The sequence below is a fragment of the Lonchura striata genome, chromosome 3 (assembly GCF_046129695.1).
Source record: "Lonchura striata isolate bLonStr1 chromosome 3, bLonStr1.mat, whole genome shotgun sequence".
Taxonomy (NCBI): domain Eukaryota; kingdom Metazoa; phylum Chordata; class Aves; order Passeriformes; family Estrildidae; genus Lonchura; species Lonchura striata.
In genome coordinates this window covers 43174474-43195046 of record NC_134605.1, presented here as the reverse complement: position 1 = coordinate 43195046, position 20573 = coordinate 43174474, and positions in this window count along the sequence as shown.

The window sequence follows — 20573 nt, the reverse complement described above, 5'->3', positions numbered from 1 at the left end:
GGATTTGCAGTCAGATTTTCAGCTGTAAGTTCAGACAGGCTCATATCTATTCGCTGGGCTGACAACCGTGAGTCTGGGAGCTGGTGACTTGGCCTTTCACTGCTGGGGTGTTTGTTCAGATGCACTCTACACAAATAGCGTGACAGGGATTGACAGGCTCTACCAGCTGCTTGGGCGTTTATGACATTGTGTAAAATAGACACGGTGCTCCCTAGAAAGCCGGCAGGAATTTGGCACAACTACCACCAGGCTCAGATGTATATCACATAAGCATTCACTAAATGGGCATAGATCAAGATTTATCCAGTTGAATGAGAGGTTTGAATATTCCCAAAATAGCATCCCTTCAACCAAAGCTCTCTTGTTCTGATTTGCTACAAGACTATTGATAAATATTAAAATAAAAGTTATTTCCCTCAGTGGAATCTTCTGTTGTAACCTGCCAGTTTTACACCCCTGACTTCAGTGCAGTACCACTGGCATGGAGCTGTGACATTTTGATGAGGAATCTAGTCCTGCATTTGCTTTAGCAAATTAATTGAATGGATTTCTAGAAGTGGAAATGTCATAGTAACTAGTAGGAAATGCATCAGGTAAACAGGTAAGAAATTACAGGTTTCATGACTGATAGCCAGGCATGTTAAAGATGTGGATATTTACTTGGCAGGGATTGTTATTAGAACAAAGCATTTTATGTTTCATGTCAAATAAATGCAAATATTAAATTACTTTGTTTTACCTTCTCCTGTACCAGTCACTAAGGACACTTGATTTCAAATGCTGTCTTCCTGCTCAGAGAACAGAAATGTTTTCTGGACAGACCCTGGGGCTAGGAACACCAATGTCAACCTGGAGTCATGCCTCAGTGCAGTCCACGGAATTCCTTTGCAGTTACACCATCACTGTAGATGAGCTTCTGGCTCATGGAAGCAATCAAAGCTAATCAATGTGGCTAGAATTTGAAATTTCAGATGTTTCTGTAGAATGGTTCATGAGCAATCTACAAGCTAGGAGTTATTTGTGGAAAGTATCCAGCAGTTAATTTCAAATCCCATATACATTTGAGATGTTCATAAGCTACTTGCAGACAATTTGCAAACAGAAAAAGAGGATAAAATCCGTCAAAATAAATTATCTGTCATGAATTATTCATTTGGTTCCCATCAGTCATGCCAACTCTCTCCCTTGTTCGTTTCTGCAAAGAGATCAGGGATTGAATTTAGCTTAGAGACAGAAGTGTGCGTTCACCCCTAGAGGTGCTTCGGCAGTGTAGACCTGCGGCATGTAGGTGATGAGAATAAGAAAGCTTCCGTGGCACACAATATTCCATTCTGTGGATAAACAGCAAATTTTAGCCAGCAGGGCTGTCAAGAAGGCTGCTTCTGTGAGGACTGTTTTTAAACAGTAAACCCCAGCCACCAAAACAAACCCTGAACTTGAAGGGGAGAAGAAAAGAGAGACCTGAGGATATCTGATGTTAATAGGAGAGGTGTCTTTCAGCCCAAACTACCAGCAGGCTGAGGGAAGCTTTGCCTTTTAAGGTGGGAGGGAAGAGTATGGTTGAAGTATGGACCACTGAGAGGTGAAAGCAGGTATCACCTCACCTGAGAACGTTTTAGGCATCAGCGTGGCTTCCTTCCTTGCATACATAATTGATTTATAGTCATGGGCACTCTCCCATAGTAAGCGGAAAATGGACAGAGGAGCTAAGTGGTGTCTGTACAACATCTTGGAAAGAGTGGGAAGGCTCTGTACCCCTTGATTAATAATGTGGGAACTATATCTAGATACAGATTCCTTTTGGGGAAAAAAAGGCAGATAATTAGTAGGAAAGGGCCTCATTCACTGCTGTTTTGCTCAGGTCAACAGCAGCAAAATATAGCTGACAAACTGCATTTTGACAAGTGGCATTGGCATAGCACAAATAAGAGCACTAAGAGTAAATAAGCTGTCTTACATTAAAAAAAAAAAGAAGAAAAAAGGTTGAGTTTCATTCAAAGCCAATACATGTAGCACCATAAACCCTCAGCACTCAACAGACCCTCATATGAAGCTGCTATAACCTGGATTCGGTTGCACCATGAACGTATTATCCTTGTTCTTTCAATAAAGGCATTGCCATGCTGCATGCACAGCAACAAACCAGACTCAACTCTCCAAAGCCTCAGACCAGTGCCTGAGGTGCTATGTCACAGCTTTTACTATTCAGAAAATGGAAATAAATAGGGCATAATAGAGTTTAGGGAACCGAAATGTCATGTAGCTGAAAAAGGGCGTCTAGCAGCACAACTGATAAGAACGTCTGTTGAAGCACTCTCTCTGCACTTCAATTTACATCTTACACTTTGCTGCGAGCCCTTTCCTTGAGAACCACTCGGCAACATTTAATTTAGACAAGTGCACCTGTCATCTTTGGCCTGTTGCTTCTGATGCTGGTACAGCACAGACAGCTTGCTGGGGGTGAGTGGGAGAGTCTGGGAGAGCTGGGGCTGCTGGCAGCTGGCTACCTGCCTCCCAGAGCATGCATGGCTTCTTATTTGAGTCCTGGGCTGGAAAGGAAGGTCTTGTGTGTCCCCAGGAGAGAACGGCAAGGGTCTCAAAGAAAGGTCATGTGGAAGAAATGCTGATTTTGTTTTTTAATAACCTTGCCTTCCTTGCAGCAGGTAAGGAAGAGGCTCATACAGCCATGTAGTTGTACTGGGGTTTATTTCCCCTCTTTTAAGCTTTTACTTCAATCTATTTGACCTAAAAATTATCCTAATCTACCACATACAGAGTAACATGTTTTATTGTAGAGTATGTTATGTGCACACAGCTTCAAGATCTTAACAATCTCTTGTCACCTGTCAAAGGCAAGCTAAGGGGAGGGCTCAACAGGGTGCTGGTGAGCTGATAGTACTGGGGTCACGAGAGGGGAGGCACCTCCTGTTTCTATGGGGCTACCTGCCCATCTTCCCTGTCCTGCCACCTCTTTCCAGAAAGTCTTCCTGGCCCCCGAGTACAGGTACAAGCAGGGGTTTGACCGAGAATGCAGCAGCCAGAGGGAGAGAAAGAGAGAGAGAGGAGTAAATCCCTTTAAGGGTTCATTCAACCAGGGATTCAACAGGAGTCTAAAATGCTCTATTTTTAAGATTGCCAAAAATGGCAGGAAGGGATTATTCAAGTCAGCATGGCTGGATCAAGACACAAGCCTGATCCATGTGGGAGTAGACTCATTTCTCTTGCCTGCCCTTGCATATGTGTGACCCTAGTGCTGCTCCCTGGCCATGGCTGCCTGGACAATATCCCCAGTGCTAAAATCTGGGCAGTCACATTGCACCTTGTGGCAAAAGCGTGGGGGTTGCTGAAGACTTGGTGATGCTAAATTGCTTTGCCATTAATGACACAGACTCTGGTACTTCAGTTACCTCATGTTTCGTTTTAAATACGTTTGCTTGCAGGCGGCAGTTTCGTGGTCTTGCATTGCCATAGAAACAATCTTCTGCATTCCTCTATTTGCTGTGCATTTTTGTTAAAGGCTCTTTCTTCTTCACTTATCCACTCCATCTTTTCATTTGCCGATGCTTTCTTCATTATGGCCTTCCAACTCCCTTGCCTTCTAGCTTGCCATGCTGCAGCTAAGTGTTTTTCTTGGTAAAGATGCCCAGCTCACTGCTTCTGCCTCTGTAAGTGTCAAGATCCACTGGTGATACACTACACAGATAAGGAAAGGGGACTAAGTGTGTCCAAGTGGACCTGTGCCTATGCCCACAACTGTTGGGATGAGGAGAGGAGTAGGAAGTGGGAAGAAGTGTGATATTCTGGCATCTGACCACTTGCCCTTGACAGTAATGAAACCAATTTAAACTTCTGCTTTGTGACCAGGAAATGAGGCTGCCCATCAGATAAGGGGCTGTGAGACTGCAAAGGTTGTCTCACTCATTTCATGTACACTGGGAAGGAGCACTGCTAAAACCTCTGTGCTCCATGTAATTATAAGAAGACAAAAGTCTTTTTGGGCATGCTGATTAGACAGAGAGATTTTATTATGAATCTCACTCCCCAGTGGATAGCATTTAATTGTTTGCTTCAGAAGAGAAAAGGAAGAAAAAAGGAAAAGGAAGATGTTTAAGGCTTTTCTGATTACGAAAAGTGACGTTTGCTAGCACCCAGATTATACCTTGTTTCTCTCCTCCTCTGCTCTTGTAGGCAGGAAGTAGCCAAGAAAAAATAAGAGCTATTTATGAGGAAAAAAGAAAAAGAAAAAAAAGCAAATATATTCAGTGACTGATCGCATAAAAACAAATATGTCTTTTTTTCCCCCCATTTCTCATGGGAGGCTGCTCTGCTGCTGGCAAAGAGACAGGCAATGATGCATCCAGAATCACCTTGCAAGTGCTGGGCAGGGCCAAGGACAGAGTGTCATCTTTTTGAATACAGGGGAGGGCTTTCTGTGCCAGGCTGGACACTTTCCTGAGCTGCTGGAAAACCTCCCAGCAGTGAGCTGTGTCACCAGCTGCAGAATTTGCTCCTTTGTCCAGCCTTTGCTGTGACATGCAGTGGGTGTGGGGGTGGAGGTTGTTACCTGAGCTTCTGTGTTACCACCATCTATTTTCCTTTCTTTTTGTTAGATTTTTTGTTTGAGAACTTTACATTTACTCTTCAATGATACTCCTTATTTAAATTCCTCTTCATTAAAGGTGCAGCCATTCTGTATGTCCAGGATATGAAACTGTGACAAGTGGCTGGAGTATATAGGAAAAGCCCTAAAATCCTTCTTGTCTTGCATGAGGAGATAAACAAACTCCAGAATTTCTTCTCTAAATACTACATGAGAAGAAGAACTAAGAGCTGTGAGAGTGTTTGGTTTTAACATCAGGAAGACACATGCAGCACAGATCAAGTTCCTTCTTTCCTTGGCCTTAGCAAATCCTTTAGGAGTACCAAATGCACGGTGATGATGAGGTGGATGAAAGGGGGAAAGCAGAATAAGATTTAACTGTATTCTTTCCACTCTTCAGAGTGCTCAGGGTGTGCAAAGGGGAACATACTCAGGAGAGCTTTTGATTCTTTCTGGGCTACTCCTCATTTTTTCCCTTGGAAGAAGCCGTGCACCAAAATCTGTTTATAGTACATAGTTATTAAGATCAAATGTAGCAGTAATAGCATGTGACAGTCTTCTCTTTTCTGAATCAATTTGTACCATATATGAGTCTTAGTTCTGTCAGATGAAGTGAACTGTGACAATGTCTATCCATCCATCAAGACAAATCAAGCTATTCATACATTTACTCTGAGAGCATCTTAGTGCATTTAACATTTTTTCCTGTGGCAGAGTTTTCCAGTTTTCTAATGCCAAATGTAAGAACTATGGGGTCACCAAGTCCTCCAAAATTAGCGAGAACTACATTGGCTATGTTGATGCCACCTAATCACTTATATTTCCTGTTGTGTTCTCCTTGCAATATTTTCTTCTTAATTTTTTTTTTCTCTTGATTTCATGTACAGGGAACTTCTTTCCTCATGTCACGTATGGATGTCATGCACAAACTCACAGCTGACTCATAAAGATGCTCCAAGTGCTATTAGGTAATGGCAGCTATTAGTGCTGCTGGCTTAGTGGTGTGGAAAAGCCAGGGCTTTTAGAATAGTAATGCACACTTTTTCAGTCTGGTGATGTGGTAGTGCAAGTTTGTTATTAGAATTGAGTTACTCTAGTGGGAAACTGTTTGAAAGAGAGGCCCCAGAAGTTTTGCTTGGAGGGTCTGAAACATATATTAGTGCTAGGGCAGAATACCTTTGCCCCTCCAGGGAGAGCAGAACTAACCATGGGCTGCTGTATCTAGTATATTCCCAGCAGAACTTGTATAAAGATATGTCCAAAGGCAAAACTAAATTTCTCCCAAAGATAAAATTTCTCCCTTTTATAACTCCATTTGCAGTAGCAGTTGCCCTAATCTGACTTCCAGGTGACTTTTTATGTATGAACATAATTTTTCTGCAAGGGAAGCTCATGGTGTTTATTATTCCATCACCCTGAATTCATAAGACTCTTCAGAATCTCAGATGCAGCTATAGATACTTTTCATTTCTGAAGTTATTTTTCTCCCTTATCATCTCCAGAGACTTAATTAAACAAGAAGAAGCTATATGAAGGATCAATAACTGACTTGAAGCAAATGATGCTTCTTTGTGGTAGCATGGTGGCTATCTATGTTTTCTGGTACTCAGACCATTAGAGAAGCATCCTGACCCACTCTGACTCCATTTCCATTTGCACTGAGCTCTTCCACATCATGCTGCCTTGTCAATAGGTTTATCAATATGGTGAACTACAAATTCCTCCTGCTTTAGGTATCATTCCCTACAATGAGCACTGACACACCCTGTAAGTTGACTGCTGTTGCTGTAGGAGAGTTTTTTCCTGGTATTGCACTGACCCAAAAAATGCTAAGGGCTGTCTTTACGCAGCAGCCAAACAGGCTTGGCTGCACAGAACAGAGCACAATAAATCCCTTCAATGAGATCCCAAGTGGTGGGTGTCATGTTGCTGTTCAAGCCCTATGACAGAGTTTTGTTTTCACACCACTTTGACTGTCTTAGGACAGCTGTAGGGAGTTATTGCTCCTTCAGAGGTAAGCAATGTTTTGGTGGCAGAGTAAATGGATAGTGCTTTTGCACCTCCCTGCTGCTGAAGTGGCTCTGTTGGAGAGGGAAGAAATTACTTCAGGTTTTAGCTGAACATTTGTTATTTCTTTTAGTAAGAGAGGTTCCACTGCTCAGGCCAAAGACGCTACGTGACACATAGCAATGATGCCTTCACCAACACAGACACTGCTGCCCTTGAAGGACCTAGCCATGTAACTAGAGACTGCTAAGTGAAGCCTTTCCTTCTTTGAGCAGACTTAGTGGGGATGCCATGGACCTCATGGAAATAATGACTATGGCCTGGGAAATAATGGCTCTGGTCTTCTCTGGTCAGAGAAGATTGCATGTGCTGTTGAGTGCTGTGATGTGTAGGGAGAGACTGTGGGCTTCATCTCCTACTCACACTCACTTAAAGTGTTCTCCTCTAACTAAGCAATAAGCTGTGGTAAATCACCCTCTTATACCCTGATGCTTTGCTTATAATGTTTCATTAAACAGCTCTAATTGAATGTCTGGAGAAGCTTACATCTCCCACAAATCCTCCTCTGCTAATGGAAAAGTCATGTAAACAAGAATCACTTTATTACATCCATTGCTCCAATAATGCCCCTTCCAAATGGGAAAGACTTGAATCAGAGCAATTTAGTCCTTGTCTCAGTGTAGTTTCTCTTCTGGTCAGTTTTACTGGAAGGAAAAATAAAAGGCACACTGAAAACACATTAGTGTGAAAAATGGCTGCAGCTTGCAAGCTCCACGGTCTCGGGCAGCCATGTTGCATGGCATATTTAAACACCATTTTCAGAGCACACGTCGCCTCCCGGGGCTGACACAGTCGCTGAACTTTCTGCACCAGTGCCTGCTGTGCCAGAGCACGCTTGGTGCGCTGGCAGCGCGGGGATCGATCAGTACCCCAAAGCCATGTGAGGCGAGCGAAGTCTGAACTGCCTCCCAGCAGTCCAGGCACTGCGGCATCCAGCGGGGTCATTCCTAATTTTCCCTGACTTGTAAGTTGTTTCAGGCCTGGAGTTTGGGTCCATATATTCAGGGACAGCCTAAGTTAACCCTATAAGGTAAAAAATGCAGGAGTCTGTCATTGCATGAATGCTTGTAGAGGAGATAAGTTATAATCACAAAAAACCTGTGTCCCCATTAAATTCCTTATTTCTGGTAGATTCATGCAGTGGCTCTCCTCTGTTCCTAGCAATGGGCAAGGCGAGATGGATCCTCCTGGGACTGGGGACACACTGGTACACAGGTTTTGACCATACAGAACTCAGATCCTTTCTGATGACTGGTCTGAATTTTTCACAGCATAACTCTCAGGTCCCAGGTGTGAAAAGTCCTCCAGCCAAGCGGTTCTGTTTCTCAGATACTTTTATTCCAGCCTTTGCTTTAGGGTAGTGCTGGTACCAACTTGCACCTCCAGTGGGGGATTCTTTATCACATCATTGCTAAAGCTACACTGGACAGCAGGACCTGTGCCAGGACCAAGTGCACGAGTCCATTATTACCTTGTAAAGAGAGGTCAAAAGGCTTCAGCAAGCATTACTTTCCCGTCAGTCATCTGAACTGTAAAACTTGCAGGCAAGTCCCTGGTGGGGCCTTGAACTCAGAGCTTTAAAACTCCATCCCTGACACTTCTGTTTGGCTTTCTCAACAACCTTGCATGAATCATTCAGCTACCTGTGTCCTCAAGTAACCTTACTGTAAAAGCAGCAATAACATGACCCTGCAAAAATTGTGTCCTGGCATCACAGCTGCATTCTACATGTGTCCCCTGATTGCTATAGATCACCAGGTAAGGCTTCCAAAAGACAGTGTGAGCACTCCTTTCCCTGTCTTTGATCATCAGGTGCTGTATTGCATGGGATACTTTGAATTCTCTAGCCTATTTTGGGGGAGGAAGGAGGAAAATGAGATCAAGGCAGTTACTGAAGGCAAGTCAAGCTCAGACTATAACTGTGCTATGTTTAAAATATTTAATTCCACAGTATGAGTCACTATGACTTGGCTGCTATTGACCTGGGTAACCTGAGTCAATATTGCATAAAAGGCCCTCTCATTTTGTCACTATAAATAAAATCCGTGATTATTCATAGCGAATGCTAAGTTTCTATTACCATAAGCAGCCTTACAAGAGCATTATGCTCCAAGATGTGGCTGTGTCACTGCTTGTGGGTCATCTGGAGCTGCCTTCATGGGTGACTGGCTTGAAAGGGGCAGTGCTTCTGCCCTCAAGAATTTCTGCCCCTGCCTGGCAGAAAGGGAAGCCTGCTTTCATCAAGAACAAAAAAAAAAACTGGAAAAAATTGCACAGTGACTGCAAAAACAAGAAAAGAAGTTGAGGGAGAAAAAGTGAAAGAAGCTAAACATATGGAAAGGAAAAGAAAGAAAATTAAGTTGTCTTCCCCTTCCTGCCTCCCTCAGGGCTAATTTTCATTATTAGCTGCTGTTTTATGGCACCATCCCCTCCTACTCCATATGTTGTAATTGGGCTGGCACATGCTTTGCACATCCTAAAGGGACACGGTAATTATTCGTTGGATAACCAGAAGGTCTGTGCAGGGATGTGTTTGCGAGGAGCCCTGCGGTGCCATCTAACCCTGCCTGTGACCAGTCCCATGCCAAACCCACCGGTGATCCCAGCCCATCCTATAGAGCCTTCTTCCTTCTCCAAGGGTTATAAAAGCTCGGTGGATGGCACCAGGTGCCTCTGAAGGGGCATGAGTTGGCTGAGCTGCCTCACTGTGCACTCAGTGGGTAGATTTCAGTAAGCCCAGCAGAGATGTGGGCTGTCACTGGTGTCAGTGGCTGTGCAGACCAGGCTCAGACCAGGAGCAGCTCTAGCCAGTGGAGGATGGGGGTGAGTAAGGTTCTGTGCTCTAAAATAGAGGTGACACCTTGAAGTAGGGGAGGGTAAAACAAAGGGATTGGTGTACTGTCGGAATCTGAGGTATTGATGATTCCGAGATTGTAGGAAGTCTCTGTCTTACTGCCCCATTGCCAAAGAAGAAGTCATAATTCGTCTGTGCTGGTTTCAAGGTTGTTTATTCTTGCTCATCTCTAACATGTTCTGCTGCCCTGCCGCAGGTCTGTCCTGCAGGGCAGCGTGTGGGGCTCTGCCCTCAGTGGGATGTTACAAACATTATATACCAGAAACTACCTGCGCTGTATTTACAATAATGTGCCAATATCTGTCACCTACGTTGAACAGTGTGTCCCCAGCCTAAACCAATAGAAAAATGCCAACACTACAGTGAAACATGGAGGGCATGAAGAAGGAGAAAAAAGACAAGACACACCCAATTTCCTCCATCTTGTCCCCTTTGGACCCCTAATCTAGAATCCTAAAGTGTTACTTTTGCACCTGTGCCACACTTAATTATTACTTATATCAAACACTCAGAGCTGGTAATTTATCCTGTAAGATTGAAAACTCTTTTCCATGGACAGAGATCAGAGACAGTGTCTCTTGGGGCTCTGTCCAGGGGGGTTCCTGACCCCCTGCCAGTGTCCAAGGCCTTCCAGGGCAGCCAGAGGGAAGCTCTGGATTGCCACAGTGTACTATTTGGATATGTTAGAGCTGTCCTTTCTAGTGTTGTATTCCTGTATTTCTTGATGGTAAAGCACCATGGATAAAAAAGGCAATTAAACAGTGAATTGTGGCCTCTTAATTTTTTCCAAGTTGTGCAAAACTGTGAAAAACAGTCCTTAATTGTCTCTGCACTAATCCACTCCCCACCCTCACCCTGGGAGACACAGAAGAGAGGCTCCTCTGTCCTGCAAAGGGATCAGCAGAGAGTAGCCACAGATAGAGAGATCTTTAGGGGTTGGATTGTGGTGCATGTATTGCAGCTTTGCCAGGGAGTCTGTCATGGAGACATTTTAATGTTGATCTATGCTTTAATAGTATTGAAACAGTAGAGTGACATCCTTCAACACAAACTTCTGCCTCCCCGTTGCATGCCCTACCCTGCATCAGATCTTCTCCCAAACCCCAGTGCTGGTGCTGCAGAGAGGTTTGTTTCCACCACCATTTTTGTCCCATACAGTGCAGCAGATGTCCCCCTGACCCACGGTGCCTTCCAACAGCAGCCTTCTCTCAGCAGACTTCTGACTCAGTTTTCTGTATAAATCACTCTATCAGGTACCTCAGCTGCTCAGCTTGATCTTCACACTAGGTCCTCACACAGATGGCAAAGTCTGTGTCAGGCAAAAAGGTCTTCCTCATTAATTACTTCACTCTTCAAGCCCTGCAAGTACTTCAAACCCTGCCCAAGTACTGCAGACATCTCTATGCACAAACCAGGTAAGTAGATATTGTTGGCTTATTTTATGTCTGGGAAAATTAGGTCCATGGGGTGATCAGCATGGTTTAAATTGAAAGACACAGATGTTAAATGACTTTCCTAGAACATTAAGGTGCTCACTGTCCCCAGAGTCCTTGGCTTAGATTCACTAGCAGAGACCATTTTTATAATAGATTGGCAGTGGGTTGCTTTTAAAAGATTTTCATGTTTGAATTGAAAGATTCACCTTAAAGAAAAACCTGACTGTGTGTGTGTCATGACAAATACAAGCACAGAGGTTACCAGCTTCTGAGCACTGAGGTGGAAAACGCTCGGTAAATAAATAACCTCCTGGTATTTACCATAGGTTTTGGAACTGGGACTAAAATATGGGATAGACTAGTCACTGCTTTTCCTCATCTGTACAAGTTTTACTGTACATGTTAATTGTGACCAAAGTTACTATTTCCCCTGAATGCATTGGAAGCTATGTGAAGTTTTGAGGCCTGAGTAGCCAATGGAAATTTGCTAAAGCAATATGTCATAGATAACCTTGCTGGAAGCTCAGATGTAGGAATTCCTCTCTGCTGCTTGCACAGTCCCAGATAAGCTCTGTTGAATTAGTGTCTTCCCCTGGATTGCTCATCTGCTATATTTCTAACTCACCTTTGGACTCAAATATTTTTACACCAAATACTCCACTGTACTCAGCAAGCATTTGCACAGCACTTGCATGGCTGATGCTCCAGTGTACACAGAGCCATAGGGGGACAGGTTTTTGAAAGCGTGTATATGTTTATAGATGGAAGAAATACCATAAAATTAAAATTAGGAGTGGTTTCAGATTTGAGAGGCAGCAAGCCCATGGCAATGCTTAGACTGGAGGAGGAGGGTTTTGGAAGAGCAGGCTGCTGACCCTAGCATTTACAGGGTCCAACTGAGGGATTTTCTCAAGGCAAGGCAGAATCACAGAATATCCTGTTGGAAGGGACCCCCAAAGATCATCAGGTTTAACTCCTGATCCAGCACAGGACACCCCAAGAATCACACCACATGTTGCCCACATTCCTCTGGAACTCTGACAGGTTTGGTGCTATGACCACTTCCCTGGTGAGCCACTACCCAACCACCCTTTGGGGTGGAAGCTTTAGGAACCTCTTCCTAATATCCAACCTAAACCTCCCCTGACACAACTTCAGGCCATTCCCTCATGTTCTGTCACTGTCACCACAGAGAAGAGATCAGTGCCTGCCCCTCCTCTTCCCCTCACAAGGGAGCTGTAGCTGCAGTGAGGTCTCCCCTCAGCCTCCTCCAGGCTGAACAGACCAAGTGACCTTAGCTGCTCCTCACACAGCTTCCCCTCAAGGCCCTTCACCATCTTCACTCCCTTTTTTGGACACTCTCTAATGGCTTAGTATATTTTAATCTCATTAGTATTGCAGTGACCAAACAAGTGTCTGCTTTGCCCGTCTTGTGAAACAGTACTAACACGGTGCCTGAGCTGCTGTCCTAGGGACCTCTGGGGACTTTCTCAAGAAGACAGAAAGGCTGTCTGAGATACCACACACAGCTGGAAAGACTTGTGTAAACTATCTCAGCTGAAAACCCTCAAGTGGCCCATGCTTGCTGTTGTCATGCTCTGAATCAACAGTCCTTGACACGTGTTAACTTAAATGTTTTCACCAAATCATGCTTGCATTTGCATTAGTAAGCTGCAGCTAATGTTTTCTTCCAATTTTTCTCCTAGGAAGTTTTCTAGCAAACAGAAGCCCCATCAATAAGGAGGAACTTTTTCATAATGAAAATTAAAGAGTTTTTTTCCCCCTTTCCCTTCTCACTTGATTTATAATGGCTACTTTAGAAATACTCAATCTTCATAGAGAGACCAAAAGCAAACTCCATCTCTGAATAAACAAATTCATATTCATATGTATGTACATCCCTATGTACATATATATTCCTAAACACAAAAAAAAACAAGTGCATGGCATTGCTTGGAGTTATGTGGACAGTTTTGGATGCTTATTTTATTTATTGTACTTCTGTTTGAGAGGAAAATTGGATTTGGGCCCATATATCTCTGAGGGTGCATTATTTGACTTTTAATCTACATCAGACTGTAGCAAAGCACATCGCATATCACAGCTTCTGCTGTCTCTGATACAAATTCTGCATTTCAAGAATATTTATGCATACAGGATTATTTAGTTTGGTGGCAAAGGTGTTGCATTCTGCACTTTTTTTCTAAAGAATATTACTAGTGTTTACTGTTTGAATTGACTATTCACATCAATTCCATTCTATGGAATGGGTGGATATATGTATGGACTGGTGAATAATGACAGTCCCCAGTAAAAAAAGGGGCTAACTTTGCATCTCTTTTACTCTGCTGGGGAGAAGTTGCCAGGGGTGGAAAGAAGGAGAAATGGAGAGTCCTTCTCCACTTTTGAGGAAGAGAATAGACCCAGCAAGGAGGGGACCCCAGGTGGTGTGCTCCTGACAGTTGCTTGTTTCTGCTATGACACGAATGAGAGGAAGGACAATAAAATCTGCTTTGCATGATTGATTATGCATGATTTTAACAAGGACTTGTCTAAATCTTCTCTATTCAACCATGTTATTTTTTCCACCTGTCTTCCTAAGCCCAGCTCCTGTAAATACTGGACTTTAAAAGGAAGATCAGCAGTGCTGAGCTCTCTCAAATTCCCCTGAGGGCAGCTTTTTCTCCCCTGTGCCCTAGACAGTCCTGTCAGCTGCTGTGCTCCAGTGACAGGATGGCTGCATTTCACAGCAAATGAGATGCTTTATTAGCGTGCAGCTGTAAAATACTTTGAAACTCTAGTAGATGAATAATGTTGTATCATAAATATAAAATGAATATTGGTTTACTGTTCCTGAAATATTAATTGGTGCATGGAGTCACTCTAGGAATGTTTTTTTTTACTAAATGTAAAGATCTTTTCGAGTTCTGAATGTCCTTGCTTCGGTTTTTATTATTAATATTCCCTCCAGGAGACATTGACTTTCACTTCCTCTAGACATGCTGACTCCTGCCTGCCAGAGTGATTCAGCAGCTTGCCACTCACTTTTACAGAAGGAAAGTTTTCTCCTGGCTCCTTCCATTGGCCTGGTGTGACATTGGCTGCAGTCGAGGGACACATTAGTGTGGCTGGTTGACTCTTCACACCGACTTGCTGCTGAGCAGGTGGGCAGATCTGAGCTCTCTGTCTAGCTCATAGCTCTGTCCCTTCTGCAGGGAGGAAGGTCCCCATGCAGAGCATCAGGACTCTCTGCCTCAAAGCTTTCCCTTTTCCAGCCAGGATCATGTTGAATATCCAAAAGTTATTTATAATTGAGGCTTGAGGCTGTCTCCTGACTATCTGTCACAGTCATCCAGGTCTAGAGAGGAAATTCTACATAAAAATGCTGCTTTTTTTGTTTAACTGCAACACATGTCCACAAAAATTGCAAAGGATAGGAGGTGATTAACACCGTCCTTTCTTTCTTTCTTTCTTTCTTCTTTCTTTCTCTCTTTTTTTCTCTCTCTCCTTCTTTCTCTCTTTCTTCCTTTGTCTCTCTCCTTCTTTCTCTCTTTCTTTCTTTCTCTCTCTCTCTTTCTCTCTTTCTTTCTCCCTTCCTCCCTCCCTTCCTTCCTCATGCAAAAAGTGGGGGTAGGCCATTGTTTTTAATTGAACCCAAGGAAGGGAGACTCGCATTACAATATTTAATGCATTTTTGTTTTCCTAATAAAGTGTTAAATACCTGTCAGAGCTTGTAAGCATAAAGCCTAACATAAACCAAAGAGACATAGATGTATATAGCTGCATGCAAACCACCTGACTGGTGTGTCTTGTTTTATTAGAGCATGGTATATGAAGCTAAATTATGTGGGGCTTATGGATCCTTAAATTACATGTTTTTATTGATCTCTTGTCACTCTTAAAAATATATTACAGAGGAAAAGAATGTAGTCTTTGATACTGAAAAAGAAATTCAACTGCAACTCATAAAAGATCTGAGAAACTATAATTCAATGTGTGGGGCTGATAAAAATATAAAACACTCGGTCATAGCTAATTAGTTTTAAAAATTCTGTGTCACCTTTAGAGACCAGGAATCAGTGTTGTAGTAATTCATGGGACAACTTTCCTGTTTGCCCTGGGGTTTGCATTTTGAAGCAGACACCTTTGCACAGAATTTTCATATCTCCCCAAATCACCCAGTGATCTTATTTGCCCCTTATCCTCTGCCAGACCTGGAAAACAGGGTCCTGGGGTTTGAAGGCCAGGTTTCCACAGCAATATCATTTCTGCAAACCTTACCTCTGTCTGGGTCCCAAACTGGGGGAATAAGACCCACCAGTGTGATCTTCTGTGCTTGGACACAGCACAATTTTGTACCTGGAGACCCACAGGGCTGGGTCTGTGGCATCAGGGGCTGGGGGCAGTACCCTCCATCAGAAGGGGAATAAACCTTGTCAGCATGGGATGTAGTGCTGATGGTGAGGTTGAGGATACTGTGGTTTGTCTTATCTGGTGGAGAGGAGGTGGGGTGGAGGAGCAGGGTGGTTTTGGTGCTGCTCCTCCATGCCTGATTTGACTGTGCCCTGCTGTAGCTCATTGCCTCAGGTGAGGTGCTGAGTGATTCAGAGCAACCATTTTTAAATATTTTAAGAAATGAGTCTGTTTCCCTAGTGGCTTCTTGTCATTGCTGGAATTCAACTGCTATCTCCAAAATTGACATTTTTAATATTGTTTGATCTTGTAACACAAAACAAACTGGATGCTCACATCGGATAGACTTGAACATAACCTTGGTGACTTTTTTTCTTACAATGGAGAAATCCCATCATTTAACCTGTCTCTGAACACATATTTTTGTGGTCAAATAAAGACAAATATTAAATATGTACTCATATCCCAGAACTTGTTTCTGGTACTCAGCTACTAAAAATTCAGCTATGTCCCTCATAAATTGTTACTAATATTTGAAGTTGCTTTTTTACCTTATCTGCAGGAAGCACCTGCACTGCTGCATTTAACAAGAGCAAGAGTATTTCTTCTGTTTCTGCAGAGAAATTTAAACGAAGAGACTTGGCCAGTTCATATGCTGCTGAAGGTATCAGCAGAATTTTAATAGGTGAGATAAACAATAATGAAAAGAAAAATAAAGCTAGTTTTGTGGGTAGTTTTGAAGCTAGGTTTTAGGGCATTTTCAGATCAACTTGCCTGTCTGACACCTGGATTTCATTCTCCTACAACTTCAAGAGGAGGAAAGGTGTGCATTTATCTTGAACAGTAAGTCTGCTTTGAAAGTTCATTGAAATTCAAAAATCCCATTTTCCAACAGCCATCCACTGGCACTTTACAATTCATGCCTCTAAATGGGATTGTAAGAAACTGAACTGGAGAGCATAGCATAGATTTTAGAAATGTTGTCATGAGTGTTTCACAGGAACTTTGCTCTCACTTTGGTTCTGTTCTCAAGGAGCTCTCTTATCTGTGAGTGAGGATAGTGTCCTCCAGACATGCATTTTATTCTTTTAGCATCCCCCACAGTCGTCTCCAAGGAGGCTCCTGTTCCATTTGCACTCTGATACACGTTTTGGTGTGGGTCTAGAACATACCTCAGGGGCACTTGAGATAGCTGCAGTGGGGAGAGGAACATTCCAGAGTGGAGCAAGGCGATTGTCTGAGCACAAATCCCACTGCACCATCCCACCTGTGTGTGGTTCAGTCCTGCTCTGTGCAGAGACACTGACGAGAGCCCCACTTTGAACACACGCATTGAGTTATTTGTTCCCCAAGAGAGGAAGTGGTGTCACATGCTGAGAGTTGTTTGTGAATCTGGGAATGTTCTGCACTAAGGAGGGCCTGAGCCAGGCTGGCTGGCAGGGTGGAAACATGCCTGCAAAGGGCGTGGTGATTCATCCTGAATGCAAGTGATGTGGAACCAGGTGGGACATGGCTGCTACAGCCTGGAGGGAGGATATTTCTGAGGACGTGGCGCACTGGCCAGATGAATCTGAATGGGAAAATCCCTTTATTGCATGTCTGCTCTCCCGTGACCTGAAGGAGAATGGAGGCACTGCTCTCAGGTACAGCCACACCTCTGAGTTTGCTCTGCACAGAAGCTGCTGGTTATACACCAAGGAGAGCAGGAAAACTGTTGTGTTCACTAAGTTCAGCACATTATAGCCCATGATGACACTCATGATGCCATGTACGTTTAGATTAATGCTGTGCTGTTGTAGTGGGTCTGTAAATGAGCCTCTGAGGCATTAAGACAATATAGGTAATATTTCACACTTTCTTCTGGCATTAAGGAACATAAAATGTTTCTTCCAAGAACTCTTAAGAGAGAGTAAGGCCTCTTCACAGGCAAAGAACAGGAATAACCGTGGCCATTCAGTGCCCAAAACTGGGGCCATTCTAAGGGAATAGTGTGACCATGGGGAATTTGTACACTTGGGAGAGGAGAACAAGAAGGCCACAGAAACTGGGAATGGAAGCAGCAGACAAAGTCTCCAGCACCACTTGAAAAGGTGTTGGGAGTCAGGCACTGAAAGAAATTCCAGAGAGGGGGGAATTCTTGAGTCAAGTCAAGGCTCTGGGCAGAGAACAATCTCCTGTTTTCTGAGGCTTACAGCATCCATGAAAATCAACCTCTTCTGAGGCTTTACTCAGTAATAAGGGATCCATCAAAGACACAGAAGACTGACACCTAAGAACTCCCCCTAAGAATGGAAACAAGTTACGAAATGCTCAGGGCCCTGAGCATTGTCTCTCGTTGCTCCTGCCAGGATTAATTGTCTTGATGCTCCTGCCAGGGTTAATACCAACTTCATAGAATATGCACCACCAAATTCTGATTTACTCTCACTCTGACAGTAGCAATGAAGAAGGTTTTCCTTCCTCTCTTTTTTGACCAATGGTTCTTCAGAAACTGAGGCATGAGTGAGGGCTGTCTCTCCTTCCTGCTGTGGAAATTGGCACCTCTGCTGTACCTCTTGCCATATTGTGCATGCCAGAAGAAAGGCTTCCACCTGTGGGGACAAGACTGGCTGATGACGACAAGCCTAAACCTCAAGTAGGAATGGAAGTGCTGCATTAAAAGAATGACAGATGATGGGATGAAGAGCAGATGATTTCTTAAGCCCATACCAATCCCCTGTGCTGATTTCCCCTCCATTGCCATGACAGAAGGCGTGGGATGGCACCACAGGCTGGTGGTGTGGGACAGAATCAGGGGATCAAGTGACCCAAAAAGAAGTGCTGGAAACAGGGTTCTGCCATGCATCTCTCTGTCTTCAAAGATAAAAGCACCCAAGGTTTTGTTCTTCACTGTGGGTAATTAGCAGGAATCCTCCTGGGGCAAAGCCAGTCTGTGGTCCAGCCCACTACACAGATGTGCTAAGGTCTGAGGCAGCATCTCCCACAGCAGCAGCCAGGAAGCTCCTGCTGAGGGGTGGCACTGTTGTGGTGGTTTCAGGAGCAGGACCTGAGCCTAGATCCCACTTCTCAGGGGCAGATTTGTACCTGCAGCCCTTTGGCAGGGACAGTGTTCTCAGTGTATTCAGGCAGATGTTTCACTGGGGCTGGCCCTGTCTCAGTGTGCCCATCTGAGGCACTTGTTCTTCTGTTCTCAACACGAGGCTGATTGGGAAAAAGCCCAAGGGTTTTTCTGATATCTGCTGGGTGTCAGGAGGGGTGGGAGCGTGGTGCAGATGGGATAAAAAAGGATATTGAAGGCAAGTTGGAGAAGCAGGGAGCATTGAAGCAGCACTGCTCGAAGCATACACATAATTCTAGGAATGCTTTGCAAGCTACATCATCATTATTGTAAACTCCCCTGACTGAAACCAACTGCAAGCAAATGCTGTTCACTGTTTTATGCCAGAATCTGGCATCAGCATGAGCCAACAGGGGACAAAAAAATCAGAGTGGATTTGTATTTGTATTCTGGGTGTGAACTAAGACTATACCCCTGGAGTTAATATAAACCATCCCTACCACCTACCTTTCGGGAGCTTAAGCCTCCCTCCATCAGTCTGACTCCCACTTGGGCAGTGGTTACTTACAATGCCATGGCATTGGCAGTGGTAGGATCCCTTTGAAATACAGCCTTTCCCAGTCAGAGCCCTTTGGAGCAGGGCACTGTCTCTTTATTCTGGAATTACAGCATTTTTATTAGCAAGGCTGCTAAGGAAGTCGTGTTTAGAAAATATGCACTCTGCAGAAATGTTTCATGGAAATTAGATTTCAAGAGGCAAAAATAGCACAGTATCCTGAGACTGCAGAAGGGAGAGATCCTTTTCTTCCCTCGTTCCCCCAGTAATTAATTTCTCCTTGGGCATAATTTGAGGAAAATAATTCATTTCATTAAGGCTCTGTCTACCTGTAGGGAACATCCTTTCAATGGATTTTTTTTTAGCATGTACAACTTTGATTGATCTCATCAGAGATCTGGCAGAACAATTTCATAGAATCATAAAAAGGTTTGGACTGGAAGGGATCTTAAGGATAACATAGTTCCAAGCCCCCTGTCATAAGCAGAAAAACTTCCACTAGACCATGTTGCTCAAAGCCCAGTCCAACGTGGCCCTGAACTCCAGGGATGGGTCATCCTCAAATTTAATGTTGCTGAGTGTTTTCTTTGTAGAATACTCATCAATCTCATGTACATTTAGTCAAATCCAAGTCTGGAGAATGTAGGTTTCACCTTAGCAAACCCATTGGAATTCCATCCACTTCTACTTGGCCATTTGTTTGTACCATGGAAGTGGCAGTGACTCATAAAATCAGATTGGATCTGACTAAACAATGTCTGTGGAAACACAGTTCAGTGTGTTCCAGTCCCGTGTGTTTAGTTATTTTCTTAGCAGACGAATCTCAGAGACTAGAGAGTCTCTGCTGATTTAGGCCATGAGTGTTTCTCCTAACCTTCTACCTCTAGCAAACTGGAAATAAAAAAAAAAAAAACCAACATCAAAACAAAAAACCCACCCCAAAACAAAAACAAACCCCCCCCCCCCAAAAAAAAAAAAACCCAACAAAAAACCCAAAAAAACCAAACCTTTCATCTGACTGGTCCAGATGGTCAGGATCAGCAAGGGGGAACTGGGCACAATCCATAGACCTAGAAGTGCAGAAGGTTAACCTGCTAGAGTTAATTCCAGCCTTAAACTCTAGGAGTTAATGGAAAGTCCCTTTCTCTCTTTTCATCATTAAGACTATGTAAGACGTCCCTCAGCTCAAATTGAAATCCTCCACTGTTTGGGGTTCAGATCCATGAGCAAGGTTTTCTCTGGACCTTTCTGTTCAAAACGCCTTCCTGTTCCTGGAGAGAGACCATTACTACAGAGTCTGTTCCCTAGAGACTGTCACTTGGCACAAGTGTCTTTTATTCTTGAAGACTGATTCAGGGCCTCTTGGAGATTTTTCCTCTTCAGCTTGATGTAATAATAGTTGAACAGAGACAGATGCCTCACCTTGACTAGAAGGTTATGTGGTGAAGCCACACTCATACATGCCCCACAGTTTTTTCTTGACCTAAAATAGCAGGGTTTTTTTTTAAGGAAATCAAAATTTCCATGTCTGTAGGTTGATTTTGTACTCAGAGCTCAGCTACTGCATAATTCTTGGACAAACTCCAACT